We start from the raw sequence: 17,247 nt of genomic DNA on the forward strand, positions 1-17,247 counted from the left end.
TCTTTGTCCCTGCTCTCCTTTGAAAGAGAACTGACTGAATTGTTGGACTGTGACGAAATAATTTCCGTATTCAACATTAAGCCTCCTGCTGTAAGCAGGAAAACTAAGCTAATTTATCATTTCACACTGTAGTAGCCTATTGCCTATTTAGATTTTGTTGTGTGTACAATTTGATTACTGAGAATGTTGGTGGCAGTGTACCTCTGTCCATAGATAATGATTAATGATGCTGTTGTGTCTGTCAGCTGTGTGTGTGTGTGTGTGGCCACCGTGCCAGGCTGTGCAATGCGTTTAATGTTCGTCTTGGTGCCTGTAACATTACCTCCGATGATGTAAGAGGCTTGTATGAATAAACTATGTTGCAGTCAGGGAAGTATAGTTGCAATGGCCTATTTTGGTTAACATGTGTATTTCAGAACCTATTGGTTATGACTGGTCTTGGACGGGCTAGGCCCACCTGATTTTCTCCGCGCCCACCCACACTGATTTCTGCCTACACAACACGCTCACGCACGCACAGACAGACACACACACACACACACACACACACACACACACACACACACACACAGACTTACCTTTTTTTTTTTAAACAGACACAAACATTTGGTCAAACAGAGTAGCACAGGTCCACACATACCTCTGTTTTACTACCAATAGTTCTTCAGTGTCCCGGCAATAAAGGAGCACACACAACCCACACATGCACACACATGCAAACTGCACAACACACACAACAGCCACAGATGAGCAGATGAAGACAGAGTTGATGTATCCCCATTTAGCCGTGAGTGGCTGACATCCTGGGAGCCAGAAAGCTTGGTATTAACACACTGTCAGACATTCAGAACTGCAGCAGATTAAATGGCTGCCCCAGGATATATTCCTCTTAAAAATCTTCCATCTATGTCACTTGCCCTCTTTTTCTTGCTCCTTTTTCTCTTTGTCCTCTCAACCTGCAGTTTTGGAATTTTTCCTCTCTCCATCTTCAATTAATCTAAGTTTTGCTGTTACTAAAAATCACCCTCTCTATGTTTCTCTTTTATTTCCTTTTCTTTCTTCCCTCAGGAGGTCTCTCTGTCGCTTTCTCTCTGTCGCTCTCTCTCTGTACTGGCACTAATTGCTTTGACTCTCATTTCTCATTGCTTCCATGTTCATATATACTCCTCCCTCCATCTGTCTTTCTCCATTATTAATCAAATATCAGTCTGTCATCCTCCTTCTGTATCTGTGATCTATATCTCTCACTCTCACTCCTAGCCTCTTTCAGCCACTCTCACTCATAACCGGTCTCTGTCAACCTCTCTCGGTTTGACTCTGTTTTACCTCATCTTCACTTTCACTTTTCCTCACTCACCCACAGGCTCATTCAGCCTCTCTCAAAAGCTCTCTGTTGCTGCCATCTCTACTCCACTCCCCCTCTTTCGCTTTCTTCCTCTCTCTATCCTCTCATTTGTCTTCTTGCCTTATCTCCCTCTTTTATTCTCCATTAGTCAGTCTCTCTCTCTCTCTCTCTCTCTCTCTCTCTCTCTCTCTCTCTCTCTCTCTCTCTCTCTCTCTCTCTCTCTCTCTCTCTCTCTCTCTCTCTCTCTCTCTCTCTCTATCTATCTATCTAGCTTGTGTTTCCATGCTCTCTTACTCTACAGCTATCTGGAAGCTTATATACAGTTAGTATGGCTTGTAAGAGCCCTGTGATGGAGAATTACAGAGAAAAAAAAAATCCCAGATAGAAATGATGTTTCATAGCCCTAACACCAAGGCGAATTTAGTTAGAATGTTAGTACACTTTGTGCATATGTTGTTGAAACTTTACAGTTGTATCCAAAGGTCTGGATACGCCTGATAAAAATGAATTGTTTTACTGAATCTCTGGTTGAGTACTAAAAACACGGCTGTATTAGATAGATAGATAGATAGATAGATAGATAGATAGATAGATAGATAGATAGATAGATAGATAGATAGATAGATAGATAGATAGATAGATAGATAGATAGATAGATAGATAGAGAAAGAACTTTGTTGGTCAGTACTTCATGACACTATTGTCAGAAATCCAAGCATGATGGCCTGGCGGCCTATCCAGGGTGTCTCCCCACATGCCGCCCAGTGACTGCCGGGATAGGCTCCAGCATCCCTACGACCCTGAGAGCAGGATAAGCAGTTTGGATAAAGAAAGGATGGGTGGATGGATGGATGGAGTCTTTCTTTTCTTCCTTTTGTCCCCCCCCCCCCCCAATATCCCACTCCCTGCAGAACTCTTCCAGCTCAGGAGCATTCTTAGGTCTTCTTGCATGCACTGCATGGTGCGATCTCTCCAACGATTTGAAATTATATTTAAGTCTGGCAACTCTTGACGACCATTCCAGAAACCTTGAGATTTTGTCCCTGTAAGTACTTCGCATTATATTTTGAAGTATGAGTTTGATCATTGACTTGCTGAAATATTCAACTTCTTTACAACTTAAAGGTACTATTGGTAAAATGTTAACTTTATCATAACATCAGGTTACCATCATGTATCAGAAGGCTTGGAAAGAGTTGTCGATCTATACCAGTTGCAAAATGGTATTTGCCAGGTGCTGAGATGTCTGGCTTTCGAAACCTGGCAAACCAACCACAGTTCCAACAGCCTCCCAAAAAACTACAGGTCTACACAGGCCCCCAACATTTAAAAGAATGGATGAACCAGCTTTGCAACACAACCCTAAAGCATCCAAAAGGCCTTTTTAGCCAGTGAAGAATATGATGTTAAATACCACTCCAAAAGTAGTATAAATATAATTATCGCTTTTGCAAAGAGGCGAAAACTCTGCAACTATAAAAGCATAAAAAGATGCTGAGCTAGCCTTGCTGCTGTAGAACAAATACGCAGCACTGTCATCAGATATATAATATCTGAAGACAATACATATATTCTCAAATTCTAAATACTGTCGTCTTTTCCAGCATGACTACCTCTTTATTTGACATTTCTGCAGGATATTTTAGTTAGCTTGCGAAATTGTGAGATCTCACATCAGACCCTTATCGCGTCACGCAAAAGCTGCGTTGTGAACAAGATGCACACGCAGAACATGTGGCAAAACATGGCCGTGAAACAACGTGTATACTTATGAAACTCACAGATGAAAGCGTATAAAACTTAAAGATAAACACATCTACACACAAATATTTTTACAATAACTTCATTGTACTTAATGTTTGGCTTTTGTTCGAAAATCAACTTTCAGTAATCACTTCTTTTTTCCTTTTTTTGTGATTTTTTCCCCTTTTTCTCCCCAATTGCACCCGTCCAATTATCCCACTCTTCCGAGGCATCCCGGTCACTGCCCCCCCCCCGCCCACGCCGATCCGGGGAGGGCCGCAGACTACCACATGCCTCCTCCAATACATGTGGAGTCGCCAGCCGCTTCTTTTCACCTGACAGTGAGGAGTTTCACCAGGGGGATGTAGCGCGTGGGAGGATCACGCTATTCCGCCCAGCCCCCCCCCCCCCAACAGGTGCCCCAACCAACCAGAGGAGGCGCTACTGCAGCGATCAGGACGTGTTATTATGAAACCCACTGCTTTTCTGGGCAACACACACCCTGTGTAGCATTCAAGCACTAGGATTGGCCAGGCGTCCAAGCGCTCGATAGATCGTAATGGCGCAAAAAAAACGATTATGTGTCTGGTCTGACTCAGATTTCTTACCGGGGCGTGGATATACTCATGTGGCCAATCCTAGCGCTTGGACGCCTGGCCAATCCTAGCACTTGAATGCTGCACAGGGCGTGTCTTGCCCAGAAAAGCAGTGGGTTTCATAACAATGCAATCAGCACACATACCCACATCTGGCTTCCCACCCACGGACACGGCCTATTGTGTCTGTAGGGACGCCCGACCAAGCCGGAGGTAACGCGGGGATTCGAACTGGCAATTCTCGTGTTGGTAGGCAAAAGAATAGACCGCTACGCTACCCGCACACCAGAGTAACCACATTATTATTCGCTGTAGCATTTATTACACTTTTCTGGTCATCTTTTTGAAATCATGTATGCAGTTGGCATTCTTAACTACCCAGATATGTATCACTAATGCCAGTAATACACACTAATACACTAATGCACCACTTTGTATCTTATACAATACTGACAAAAAGTACCTTAATGGTAGGGGGTTGAGGCAAGTGCCTGAGGAGGAGGCAAAATGTGTCATAGAGATGAAGATTAGTGGGGTCGTTTCAGCGGTCTTTTACACCAGCTCCAATAAGTTTCAAGCTGCCCTCAGAACATGGCGGTGGAGACAAACATGTCCTCTGTATAGATATTGTCAACATTGCACAACCTTGGGGTTGGACTGTCTGAAAACTCATTAAGGGCCATGTTGACCGAGACAGAAATGAGCATGATGTGGAGGTTAAAGGAAAGCGAAAAAAAGAGGTTGAGTTGCCTCAAAATATGTATTGATGATACTTTATCAGTTATGTAAACACCTTTGACAAAGTAGTTCACAGTATAAAGTTTTATATTGTGTTATAGAGACTCAAAACACTGTACACTTTGTTCACCAGATGTGTGAATAAGTACTCATAAAAACAGCAATGACAGAATATCAGTGCAAGTGATTGGCTTTTTCAAAGGTATTTAGGAACAACCTTCACAGAGGACCCTGTTTCAGCTTCACTCTCAATACCTGTTTATTAACTGGCGACAATGTGCAAGCATTTTAATGCATCATAACAATGTATTTTTAGTCCGATGACATTTAAAATGTGTTTGGTGAAGTCCTCTGAAATCAAAGCTTCAGGGAGCGTCCGGGTGGCGTGGCGGTCTATTCCGTTACCTACAAATACGGGGATCTCCGGTTCAAGTCTCAGTGTTACCTCCGGCTTGGTCAGGCATCCCTACAGACACAATTGAACGTGTCTGCAGGTGGTAAGCTGGATGTCAGTATGTGTCCTGGTCGCTGCACTAGCGCCTCCTCTGGTTGGTCGGTCGGGACATCTGTTCAGGGGGGAGGGGGAACTGGGGGGAATAGCGCTATGTCCCTCAGGCAAAACTCCTCGCTGTCAGGTGTAAAGAAGCGGGTGGCAACTCCACATGTATTGGAGGAGGCATGTGGTAGTCTGCAGCCCTCCCCGGATCGACAGAGGGGGTGGAGCAGCGACCGGGATGGCTCGGAAGAGTGGGGTAATTGGCCAAAAAAAATTACAATTGGGGAGAAAAGGGGGGGGGGTCAAAGCTTCAATGAAAATATAGACTAACTTAGCAGTAGCAATGTACTAGGTAATTTTGAATATCAGTACAATATTCAGTCAAAAGTTGTAGATGCTTTCGCACACAAAATGTCAGAGCCTTGAGAATGGCAGTGTGTTCCAGCTGTCGGCTTTTTGCTTTGCACATCGGAACCGTGTGAACGTCTGCCATCTTCGAGGTTCGGCGCTTGAGGCCATGAAAGTTCCTCCAGACACTGTCCTTCTGTCTGACAGGGCTGGTTGTCTATTCAGCACACAAAATTCAATACAAACAGAATTAGAACACAAGTCAAATATGGAATGGCATAATACGTATATTGACGTATTTCCTTTTTGCGCATGATCGCCACGCGAGTCATCGTGTCATAAGCCGGGAAGAAGGAAGTGAAAAACTATTGTTTTTCAGGTGATTTCTCCAGAAAACCATCACAGAATTATTACGCAGAATGTCAGAATTATTAAGAGAAAAAACGTTCTGTCACACTCGATTCAGAGTAAGTCATGTTTTTTTTAAGAGCCATACTTTAATGAGTGTGTAGCAAAGGCTAAGAAATTTCAGCGATGTATTTTCTTTTACATAAACCACATGCTTTCTATATCAATCATTGTAGAGCAATTGTCTCAGACTTTCCAGCAGAGCGTCCTGTCCTTTGGCCTAGTTCTTGTGTTTGGTAACATGCCCACCCAAGACCAAGATAGGCTACAGCGTGTGGTCAGGAAAAACAGTAGGGTCATTTTGTGGGATCAGACATCAGCATGCTGAGCTGTGTACAGATCTCATTTTGAGCAAGGCTAATGATACGCTTAATGATGTTACCCATCTGCTACGTAACATGTTCCAACGCAGCAGTCGGGACTCAGACAGCATCCTTGGAAAAAAAAGAAGAAGAAGAAGAACAGAACATCAAGGTTTCTGAAATAATTTGTCTGTACATTAATCGCATTGAGTGAAAGATATGGCACAATACCTCATTGTTCAGATCATTTAGTTCTTAATCTTGGAAACCATTTAATTGATAAATAGTTTATACATTGCCGGGCTTTTATAATACTGGCTGGTAATATTTGTATGTATGTGTGCGAGTGTGTTGGTTCATGTATGAGAGATGCTTTGGGTCCTCATGTATTTTTGCATATGTCCATGCTCACTGATTGCTTATGTGCGAGTGTTTTGCATCTTAACCACCCAAATTTCCCCATTGGGAATAAATACGTTCACTTTTACCTTGACTTTGAGGTTGGCCTTGAGGATGGCTGCTACTTTGACAGCCGCTGTAGTCAGTGCAGGTTCTGGATAGATGAAGGTTAAACACTAACATTCCTTTAGAGGCTGTAGTTGGCTTAAGGCTTTTAAAAGGCTGCACACTTATGGAGAAGCGTAATTCGGGACCCTGTTGAAGGGCTTATACTTGCCCTCGTCAAATGGAGAGGAAGGTGCTTATCGATTCCTCCAGCGTGGGTGAGGGGAAGCTAGCTAATTAGTGTTTTTAGTGTGAGCGCTAATGGAGAAGAGAGTGTGGCCTCAGGGTGTAGAAACACACAGCACTTAGCAAAGCTTTTCTGTGCAAGCATCAATCAGTACTGTGCATGCACGCATGCACACACACACAAATTAATGAAGTTGTTGCGCTGTCATTGATAGTAAAATCATATGGGGCATATTTAGCAGTTTAATTGTAAATGTGCGGCACGGTGGCGCAGTGGTTAGCGCGGTTGCCTCACAGCAAGAAGGTCCTCGGTTCGAGCCCCGGGGTAGTCCAACCTTGGTGGGTCATCCCCGGTCGTCCTCTGTGTGGAGTTTGCATGTTGTCTGCATGGGTTTCCTCCGGGGGCTCCGGTTTCCTCCCAAAGACATGTATGTTAGGTGAATTGGCAGTACTAAATTGTCCGTAGGTATTGTGTGTGTGTGTGTGTGTGTGTGTGTGTGTGTGTGTGTGTGTGTGTGTGTGTGTGTGTGTGTGTGTGTGTGTGTGTGTGTGTGTGTGTGTGTGTGTGTGTGTGTGTGTGTGTGTGTCTCTCTCTCTTTGGTCCCTGGTGGCCTGTCCAGGGTGTCTCCCCGCCTGTGCTCCAATGACTGCTGGAATAGGCTCCAGCATCCCCGCAACCCTGAGAGCAGGATAAGTGGTTAAGATAATGGATGGATGGATTTTAAACGTATTTTATGTACCTAATCAGGACAATATTCCGAAGATCATATATGGGCGACAGTGGCTCAGGAGGTAGAGCAGGTCATCTGGTAACAGGAGGGTTGCCGGTTTGATCCTCGGCCTCTTCTTGCAAAAATGTCGCGGTGTCCTTGAGCAAGAGCCCTAACTGCTCCCGTTGAGCTGGTTGTTGTTACCTTGTATAGTTAACACCGCCGTATGAGTGTGTATGTGGGTGAATGTGAGCCATTCGTTGATTGTAAAGTGCTTTGAGTGGCTGTTGTACGTGGCTAGAAAAGCACTATATAAATGCAAACCATTTACCATATCTTCCTGTCAATATGTTTCTCAACAATGCAGTTTTTTCTTGTATGGAAAAAATATATAGTATAGGCCTACGCTGTGAAAAAAAGAACAATTTGTGAAAAGTATCTTTTAGCAGTCAACAAAAAAGACATTCCTTAATTGACCTTGCTAAATAAAAAAGTTCTACTTTACAAAGTTGTATTATATTCTATATTGGTTCATATTAGAGTAGCCTAAGTCAAATTCCTTCTATGTTTAAATGTGCTTTTTGAAGAAAACATCTTCTAAGTCTAACCATAATGAGCACATACAGTATTCAGACACATGGGCATATTGAGAAACACACATGGATGAGCGCTCGCAAACATACCCTCACCGACACACACACACACACACAACTCAAAAAACCACTCATAAATGTATGAGGGCAACACCGATATCAGTCACACACTTCCATGCAGTTTGCATAACAGCAGAGTCAATTACTCAGACCCACACAAACCCATCAGCTGTACTCCACAATTCATGTCAACCCTCTTCAGCGCTGCTCTCTAGACTGAACTCATTATATCTGGAATTAACTCGTGTTTTAACACAGCTCAATTAATGTGTGCTCTGCTTGTCAAGCCTGACCTCCTCCGCACTTCCAATCCTCAGTCAGCTTGAAAAGTCTGGTCTTATCCCTCACAATGTGAAATCCAGGTGTCCTGACGGGCCTTAGTAACTAACCAATACATTTGCAATCTGCAATCTACTGTTCTTGTCTGTGATCTATACCCGAACTCGTCTGTAATCTACTCAAATCTGAACCTTGCATGGAGGGAGTGACTGATCAGCAGATGGACAGCTGGACAGACCTTAAACCCTTTACAGATGAAACAAAGTCTATTGTAACCCTTGTTCTATGATCACAAATGGAGCCCTCTAATAGGGCTCTCTAATCCTTAACCATTTACTGTTTCTACGCGGTTCAACTCAACAAAATTAACATGAACGTACTAGGCCAATGGGGACGAGCCTACCCTTACGTTTGAAGTCTTGTCCAAATAAAAGGATCCAGGACAGCGCTCAGTACCTACACAGTCATCAGAAGCTGATAGAACTGCAAGGTCAGAGGTTAAGAGGGTTCTGCCTGTGTCACAGAACTAGGGTTACAACATGTCATATTCATTATATTTTGCATAGGCTTTTCCCTCTGACAGGGCTCTGTTGTTTAAGGAGGTGAAGCCCAACAGTTGTACCCCTTGCCATGACCAAGACACCTCAGATTAACCGTAAATGTTTGCCTGTAACAAAAAATTGGGCTGCAATGCCAGTTCAAATGTACAAAGAAGAATGGGGAGGCAGCAATCAGCTCCTATATGAATTGCACTGAATGCTGGGAACCGGTTGCTGACAGCCATCTCCTCACCCACCAACTAGGAGGGGAGGATAAGCCAAAAACCCTAGTGTTCGTGTTATACTTCTAACTTGCATATTATGCCAAGTAGAACCGAATTAAATCATACGCACACCGAGAGCCACGTTTTACATCACTTCACTTTACTCCATATTTATTCTTCCTCTACATTCCTTATCAAAGCGCGACGTAATGACGCAATCAATACACGACATCCCCCCTTACTTGGATTAGAACTCTAATGTCTCCTTTACATAAACAACAGGTCATATCTGAATGTTAATAACATATTCTCTCACAGAATAAACATTCTTGCCCCCTAGCATTGTGTATTAATTTTCTCTATTACCATACACATGAACATATGCATTCTCACATTGAATTCACTTCATAACAAAACCTGTGAATCTCTGGGGCATCTTTATTTCTCGGCGAGGTCTCTCTGTCTGTGCTGTCAGAGGTCGGCATGGGGATGACCCCTGACTGAGTGTCTCTGGTGTGGACCTCTCTGTGTGTTCAAGTCCCTGGTTTTCATTCTCACTCAGTGTTTTCTGTGTTTCTTTTCCAGCAGGTGATGACGTCAGCTCAGCTGGTGTGTACCTTTTGACACGGGTTGTGTTTCTGGAGTACTGAGCTCCTGTGGGTGACTCGACTACCACATTGTTACCGTTCTTACTGATTACCATGTGTGGTGTCTGGTTGAAAGTTGTCGTGAACTTATCTGCCTTGTCCTGTTTCAAAAGGACTTCATCTCCCACTTGTACTTTGGATGATTTGGCTCCGCGTCGGTCGTCGGCATATATTTTGGACTTCCCCTTTCGCTCTGCATCAGTGTCCCGGGCCTCCAGGTCACTCCTAGGTGTACTGATGTCCGGCAGCTATCCTCTCAGCTTTCTGTTGAACAAGAGTTCGGCTGGGCTCTTGCCCATGGTGGAGTGGTCTATGGATCTGTAGATGGTGACGTACCTCCGGAGTTCCTTCTCCCAGTCCAGTCCCTCTGCCTGTGCGATGCGTATCTGTTTCATGATCGACGCATTTTGCCTCTCCACTTCTCCATTTGCTTGTGCCCATTTAGGCATCATTTTCACGTGCTGTATGCTGTTGTCTTGACAGAACTCCTGGAACTGTGATGACAAGAACTGTGGTCCACAGTCAGACCTGATAGAGACAGGTAGACCGTGGCGGCTGAATATGTTCTCTAGACGGTCTATTGCTTTGTCTGTCATGGTGGATCGCATGATCTCGTACTCATAATATCTGCTGTAGTAGTCTACAACTACTAAGATAGAATGTCCTGTTGGTAACGGACCTAACAAATCCGTGGCAATATCCTGCCATGGTCCATCAGGGAGAGTTGTTGGCCGCAATGGCTCTGGTATGTCGGGCCGCGCCACTAGTTGGCACCCGTGACATGATTTAACATATTTCTCGTACATCCCTGGCCACCACACCTTTCCCCTGAGATGCTGTTTTGTCCCTACAATACCTAAATGTCCTTCATGAGCTAACACTAGAGCTCTGTTCTGTAGGCTCTGCAGTAGAACAATTCTCGTTCCTCTTAACACTAACTGTCCTATAGTGCATAGTTCCTTTGCGATAGGCGCATAGGCTGAACACTTCTCAAACCGGCCACTCTGTATCGCTTTCCTCACCTCATTCAGTTCTTCATCCTCTGCAGAGGCTCTCTCCACCTCTTTTGTAGTCAACGCCCTGGGCGTTGCTTGCACTGCCACAAACCGCACGTATTCTTCCGCTCCATGTGCATGTGTCGTCTTCTTTGCAGTGTCCCCCAGGAGACGAGACAGAGGATCAGCAATGTTGTACTTTCCAAATATGTGTATCACTTGAAAGTCATAAGGTTGGAGACGGAGCACCCAACGCTCGATCCGGGCGCACGGTTTTGATCTGGGGCTGTAGATCACCTCCAGAGCCTTATGATCCGTTATCAGGTCGAACCTCTTGCTGTATATGTATGGGTGTAGGCGTTCACATGCCCAAACCAGTGCCAGGGCCTCATGCTCCGTTTGAGAATATCTCCTCTCACAGTCGGTCAGGCTCCCGCTCACATAACATATAGGCACCATAACTCCCTGCTGTTCCTGTACCAGAACTGCTCCTATGCCTACCGGCCCTGCATCAGCTATCACTTTTGTGGGGGCATCTTTATCAAAGTATGCCAGTGTGCCCGCCTCAGCTAACTTATTTTTCAGTGTCTCAAATGCCTGTTTCTGCTCTGGGCCAGACAAATGGCACATCCTTTTTGGTCAGTCTCCGCAGCAGCTCTGAGATGGCGGCGAACTGGGGTATGAATCTACTACTGTACCCAGCCAAACCCAGGAAACTGCGGACCTCTGATCCGTTCTCTGGCTCACGTGCTTCGGCCAGTGCTCTCACTCTCTCACTTGTGGGCCCTATCCCCTTCTCTGATAGTAACATGCCCATGAACACTAGTTTGTCCATCTCAAACTGACACTTCTCACCATTTAAGGTCAAGCCGCAGCTCTCAAGTCTCTCCAGTACGGCGTGTAGTCGCTGGTCATGTGTCTCACGATCCGGTGTGTGGACGATGATGTCATCGGATATGTTTGCAACTCCTTCGATGCCAGCCAGTGCCGTTGCCACTTCATGTTGGTACTGCTCACTCGCAGACGAGACTCCAAATATGAGCCTTTTGTAGCGGTATGTTCCACTGTGCACGGCGAATGTTGTTATGGCTCTTGACTCTGGTGTGAGCTCCATTTGATGGTAGCCCCATTTTAGATCGAGTTTACTAAACACAACTGAACCGTTCATGTCATGTAACAATTCATCTACTGTCGGGATTGGATATCTTCCCCGGATGATAACCCTGTTTGCCATTCTCATATCTAGGCATAGTCTGATGTCAGTATCTTTTGCTTTGGGAACTACTACGACTGGGTTTACCCACGGTGTTGGGCCTTCAACCTTTTCGATAATGTCCATGCTCAGCAGCTCCTCTATCTTCTTGTCGACTGCCTCCGTCAGATGGAACGGTACTCATCTCAGTGGTTGTGCTACGGGTTCCACGTCGTTGTCGATGTGCAGACTGATCTGTTTGGTATTGAGCTTACCAACCCCTGTGAAGAGCTTTGGGTACTTCTTTACCTCTGCCCTGATATCAGTCACCGCTGCTACATCTGCACCCACTTTTAGCACACCTAGCGCCATAGCTGTCTCTCTCCCTAGTAGTGGTATTCCCTGACCCGCTACTACTGTGAACTCTGCTTGGGTTTCCCTTTCCCCTATCTTCACCTCACATGTGAACACTCCCTTCACTGGCAGTGGTTCCTTTGACGAGTATGTATACAGCTTTTTGTCTGAAGTGGAGGACTGACACTTAATTTTTTCTCTCTTTAGTCCTTCCCATGTGTTTTCATCTACTATATTGGTCGTAGCCCCTGAGTCAATTAACATTACTACGTCTACACCACCCACATTAAATGTTAATCTATCAATGTCGCTACTGTCACATACTACAAAGGCATAATCTTTATCCTGTTGCTCTTCCTTTTCTGAGTCTACATATTTCACTGACTGTTTGCCACCTATAGATTTGCACATTTTCGCATAGTGGTCTTTACCACTGCACTTTCTGCAGGTTTGCCCACGTGCTGGACATGTTTCATCTTTTGCAAAGTGGTCTCCGTGCCCACAACGATAGCACACTTTCTCTTTCTCTTTTCCTTCCCCTTCACGTTTTCGGCTCTTCTTGGCCCATTTCCCTTTGGATACCTGGTTCACAGTCTCAGTTTCCTTTGCGTCCGTGTTACTCACTCTCATTGCTGCCATCTGTTGTTCTACTCTTTCACACTGTGCAGCAATCTCTAGCGCTCTCGCTAAAGTCAGTCCCGAACCCTCCTCAAGCAGCTTTCTCCGCACATATTCTGACGCGCATTTACTCAGCACCGCATCCCTGAGCTGGTTAGACATATCCGCCCCCAAACCACAGTCTTTAGCTGTCTGGCGCAAACGTGTTACAATCTGTTGTACAGTCTCGCCATTGTTCTGTGACAATTTATTTAACTTATTCAGTGCATCCACTGCTTTGGCATAATCTTCAGGACCTCCCGTGTCGTCAAGGGTAGAGAAAACGTCCTGCACATCTGTCCCTGCGTGATGCAAAAGTAATGCTCTTCTCCTAATCTTTGTACTTGCGCTGACATTGTCTGTCATTATCAGACCTTTACCATCTGCGAACAACTCGAAAGCCGTTAGCCATCTACTCCAATGAGGACCTAGCGTAGCAGGCTCGTTGTAGCAATCAAACTTTGGCATGTTGGTGTTCTCCATCTCGCGGACGAACTAAACTCACTTTCCAGATTTAACTATTCAAATTTAGTATCCTCGTCGCCACTGTTACACTTCTAACTTGCATATTATGCCAAGTAGAACCGAATTAAATCATACGCACACCGAGAGCCACGTTTTACATCACTTCACTTTACTCCATATTTATTCTTCCTCTACATTCCGCATCAAAGCGCGACGTAATGATGTAATCAATACACGACAGTTCTAGCTCCTGGACCAGACATGAGCCAAGCCTACTTTACATCTATACCATTCCCAAGGAGGATGTGCCAAGAGAGGGCTCCACAAGTTGATAGTTTTGAAAAGACGCTACTCCAAACGGCCAGTAATCACATATAGTCACTAATCTTGGAAAGACAAGCTTGTGATGGCAGACTACCCTGTTGGTCTTACAGTGCTAACCTAGAGCACACATACCCCACGGCGAAAACCAAAGTCCTTACCCGGAACTGTTGGAGGGCCCCAGTATGTCCCATGCTGGGCATCTTCCTGGCCCCTCAGTCACTGTTAGTGGAGGTAGGGACAGTGAATTTTCATGGCCTCTACCACGCTAACTGCACCGAAGACTTGCACAAAGCATTAAGTCATGAGAAGGTCCTGTTCAGGTCAGATTTGACCAAGTTTGACATTTGACACAGTTAAAACACCCTTAATGCCATTCTTTAGCCTGGAATTTTAGAACTTTTCCTAAAGTGAACCAACAATTGGTAAAATGAAAATATTTTTAAAAAAATGTTAGTTTGGTAGAGGTGCTACAATTTTTTTTGTACATTGATGCTGTTCCGGGTCAAATTTGACCCATATCTATTGAAGTGGATCTTAGATCCACCAGTGTTGGTCAAATCAAGGAAAATTGTGGTTTTAGGGGATCTTGAAACTATGAAACTGTACATGCCATGTCTGTGTATATTTTGAATATACAACTGCCTGCCTTCCCATCACATTTGCCCAGATGCCCACTGAGATGGGCACCTGTTGGTCATTGAAGCATCATGGGGGAGTCTTGAAACAGTGAAAGAGTAAAACAGTATAGGCATGATCATATATGGTGCACATAAGGAACAGAGGTCATAGGGTGCTTTGACACTGTTGCGAGATCTACACAAGCACCTTCAGTGTTACAGAATAACTTCAAAATGAACAGATTAAAACCCATCAATCTCCAGCTAACTTACGGGGATGAAAAAGCGGTAGTGATAGAGTTCAAGGAAAACCTTGACACTGTCATGAGAACTTCCTGTATTCCCACCACATTTGCCCAGGTGCCCACTGAGACGAGCACCTGATGGTCATTGAAGTGTCACAGGGGAATCTTTTAACAGTGAAAAATTGGGTGGGTCATAAGACTATAAAGGTACCTGAGCTGTCATTTCAGTGACTGAGGTCATGGTAGCAAGATGTACTGCTCAAGCGGTCTGTGCTCTGATCTTACCAGACCAAAATGAGCAACCAGACAGTGGTTTGGAGGATGAAGTTTCAGAGCAGAAGGACAACATGGAGGATTACAACCCCTCAGAGGAAGATGACTCTGGAGAAGAGGGGCAGGCAGCATGGGGGACATTTATGTCCAAGGATGACACAATTGGTTGGTCCTCACTTCTGTATCAGGTTGCAGGCATATGGCAGCTGAAAATGTCTTATGAATTACTTTAGGAACCACAAGACTGGCTACATCCTCTGCATCAGACGTTTTATCAATTTTCCAGTTCTTCCTCCCACCACCGATTGAGAAATGTGTCATTGAAATGACAAACATGGAGGGGATTAAATGGTATGGTCAAGAATGGAAGACCATGTGACTGGCCTACATGGGGCTGTTATGTTTTCATGTCTTAGGTAAGATAGGACATGATATTGTGTGACAGTTGTTTTTTTTTTCCATAAACGAGTGGTGTATAACCTAAAAAATATGCTCTTCCTGCTCTCTGAAACATTAATTAAGAATTAATCACCCATTTATTAATGTCAGATACACTATTTATACATTCTAAATAGATCTGTAGTTCAAAATCTGGTATAGACACTTGTTATGAAGGGATTATTGGGCCCGGTCAAGTCAAGGCAGGCAAGTCCAAGTCAAGTCACAAGTCTTGAACTTTGAGGTTCGAGTCCTCAACAAGTCTTTCGTTCATATGCCCTTGACCGAGCCATGACAAGACAAACTGGAGTTGGTCCCTGGGCGCTGCACGGCGGCTGCCCACTACTCCTAGCTACACAGCTAGGATGGGTTACATGCAGAGACTAATTCCTCTTCGGGGATCAGTAAAGTATCTCAAAATCAAAATTAGAAAAAATAAAATCGATAACACACTCTTTACCAAACTTGGTGCCATTTTAATTTGTTCGATTTTCTCAAGTCATGAATTCTTTTAATAAATTGTATATATTTTCCAAATAATAATGATGAAATCAGCCAATAATAATGCTTTTACAAACAAATCTGTCCAGCATCTCTTCATATTTTGCCATCTCTTTCTTGGATAAACTTCAGGCTGTATGACATTATTAACAAGCCAAATGATCATGTGCGCCTTGGAAATCTTAATCTTGTTAAAGAGTGTTATAACATTAACTGCAATGGCTGCTTACAATCGTTGAGTCAAAAGTATGTCAAGACATGTGCAACTGAACTTAACCACAAAAAAAAAAAAAAGACAAGTAATGCAAACAAATTAGCAGGTTTTTTTTAATTCTATTTTGCAGTGGAATAAAATGTATTCATTCCATAACAGTCAAACTCCTCAGTGAAAATTGTCAATAAAACTCCTCCCTGTCCATACCACACCAATCTAACCCTCTGTTTTCAGTTTCTCTCTATCAATATACTGTATAGCGTTCTGAGAACAATCCTGCCACAAAGTTACAATCATTTAAGGCTCATCAAAGCAACCGCTACTGAACCTAAAGTAGGCCTACAATTTTAACATTGACCTGTGCAGATCCCAGACTTAGATATTCATAGACTGTGTGTATGTGTGTGTGTGTGTGTGCACGTGTGTGTATGAAAGCATCAGTGAGGGATTTATGAGTGACTGAGCAAGTGTGGTAGCATAGAGTCATCTTTTATTTTTTCTTCATATGATGCATTGCATATGGTAATTTGTGCACGATGGGGCCGCAGTATGATGCCACCATAGCTGAAAACACGCTCCACCAGACACTAGATGCAGGCACTGCCAACACCCTGATGGCCACTCAGAATAAAGAAGGGAGAGCCTTCATGCTCATTGCCCAGAACAAAAAGGGCATTCTGTCCTTCAGTTATCTCAAGGTAGTGACTCAGCTGCAGTACTGGATTGGTCCCAACATCCATTTTCTGTCTCTTGCGATATGCTACAAACAGCCCTTCCTCTGATCCAAGGGTTTGGTCATCTCACATTTCCTCTTCTACATAAGGCACAGCTTGCTCAGTCCCTGCAGCATCTTGCAGAATCAGTCCTGGCAAAACATGTAACAGCATAGCACAAACAAAGGGCCAGTATTACTATTAGATTGTTGGTGATGGGGTGGTCTGGGTGGCATAGCGGTCTACTCCGTTCCCTACCAACACGAGGATCGCCAGTTCGAATCCCCGTGTTACCTCCGGCTTGGTCAGGCGTCCCGACAGACACAATTGGCCATATGTAAGGGTGGGAAACCGGATGTGGGTCTGTGTCCTGGTCGCGGCACTAGCGCCTCCCCTGGTTAGTCAGGGCACCTGTTTGGGGGGAGGGGGAGCTGGGGGGAATGGCGTGATCCTCCCACGTGCTACGTCCCCCTGGCAAAACTCCTCATTGTCAGGTGAATAGAAGCGACTGGTGACTCCATATATATCGGAGGAGGCTTGT

General features: G+C 44.5%; 1 protein-coding gene across 1 annotated transcript in view; it reads left to right on the forward strand.

Moving 5' to 3' along the window:
• LOC130107218 (glutamate receptor-interacting protein 2-like) overlaps positions 1–17,247 on the forward strand; it is a 296,900-nt gene that overhangs the window by 240,568 nt on the left and 39,085 nt on the right. The window lies entirely within an intron of this gene.

Source organism: Lampris incognitus, chromosome 2, assembly GCF_029633865.1.
Source record: "Lampris incognitus isolate fLamInc1 chromosome 2, fLamInc1.hap2, whole genome shotgun sequence".
Classification (NCBI taxonomy): domain Eukaryota; kingdom Metazoa; phylum Chordata; class Actinopteri; order Lampriformes; family Lampridae; genus Lampris; species Lampris incognitus.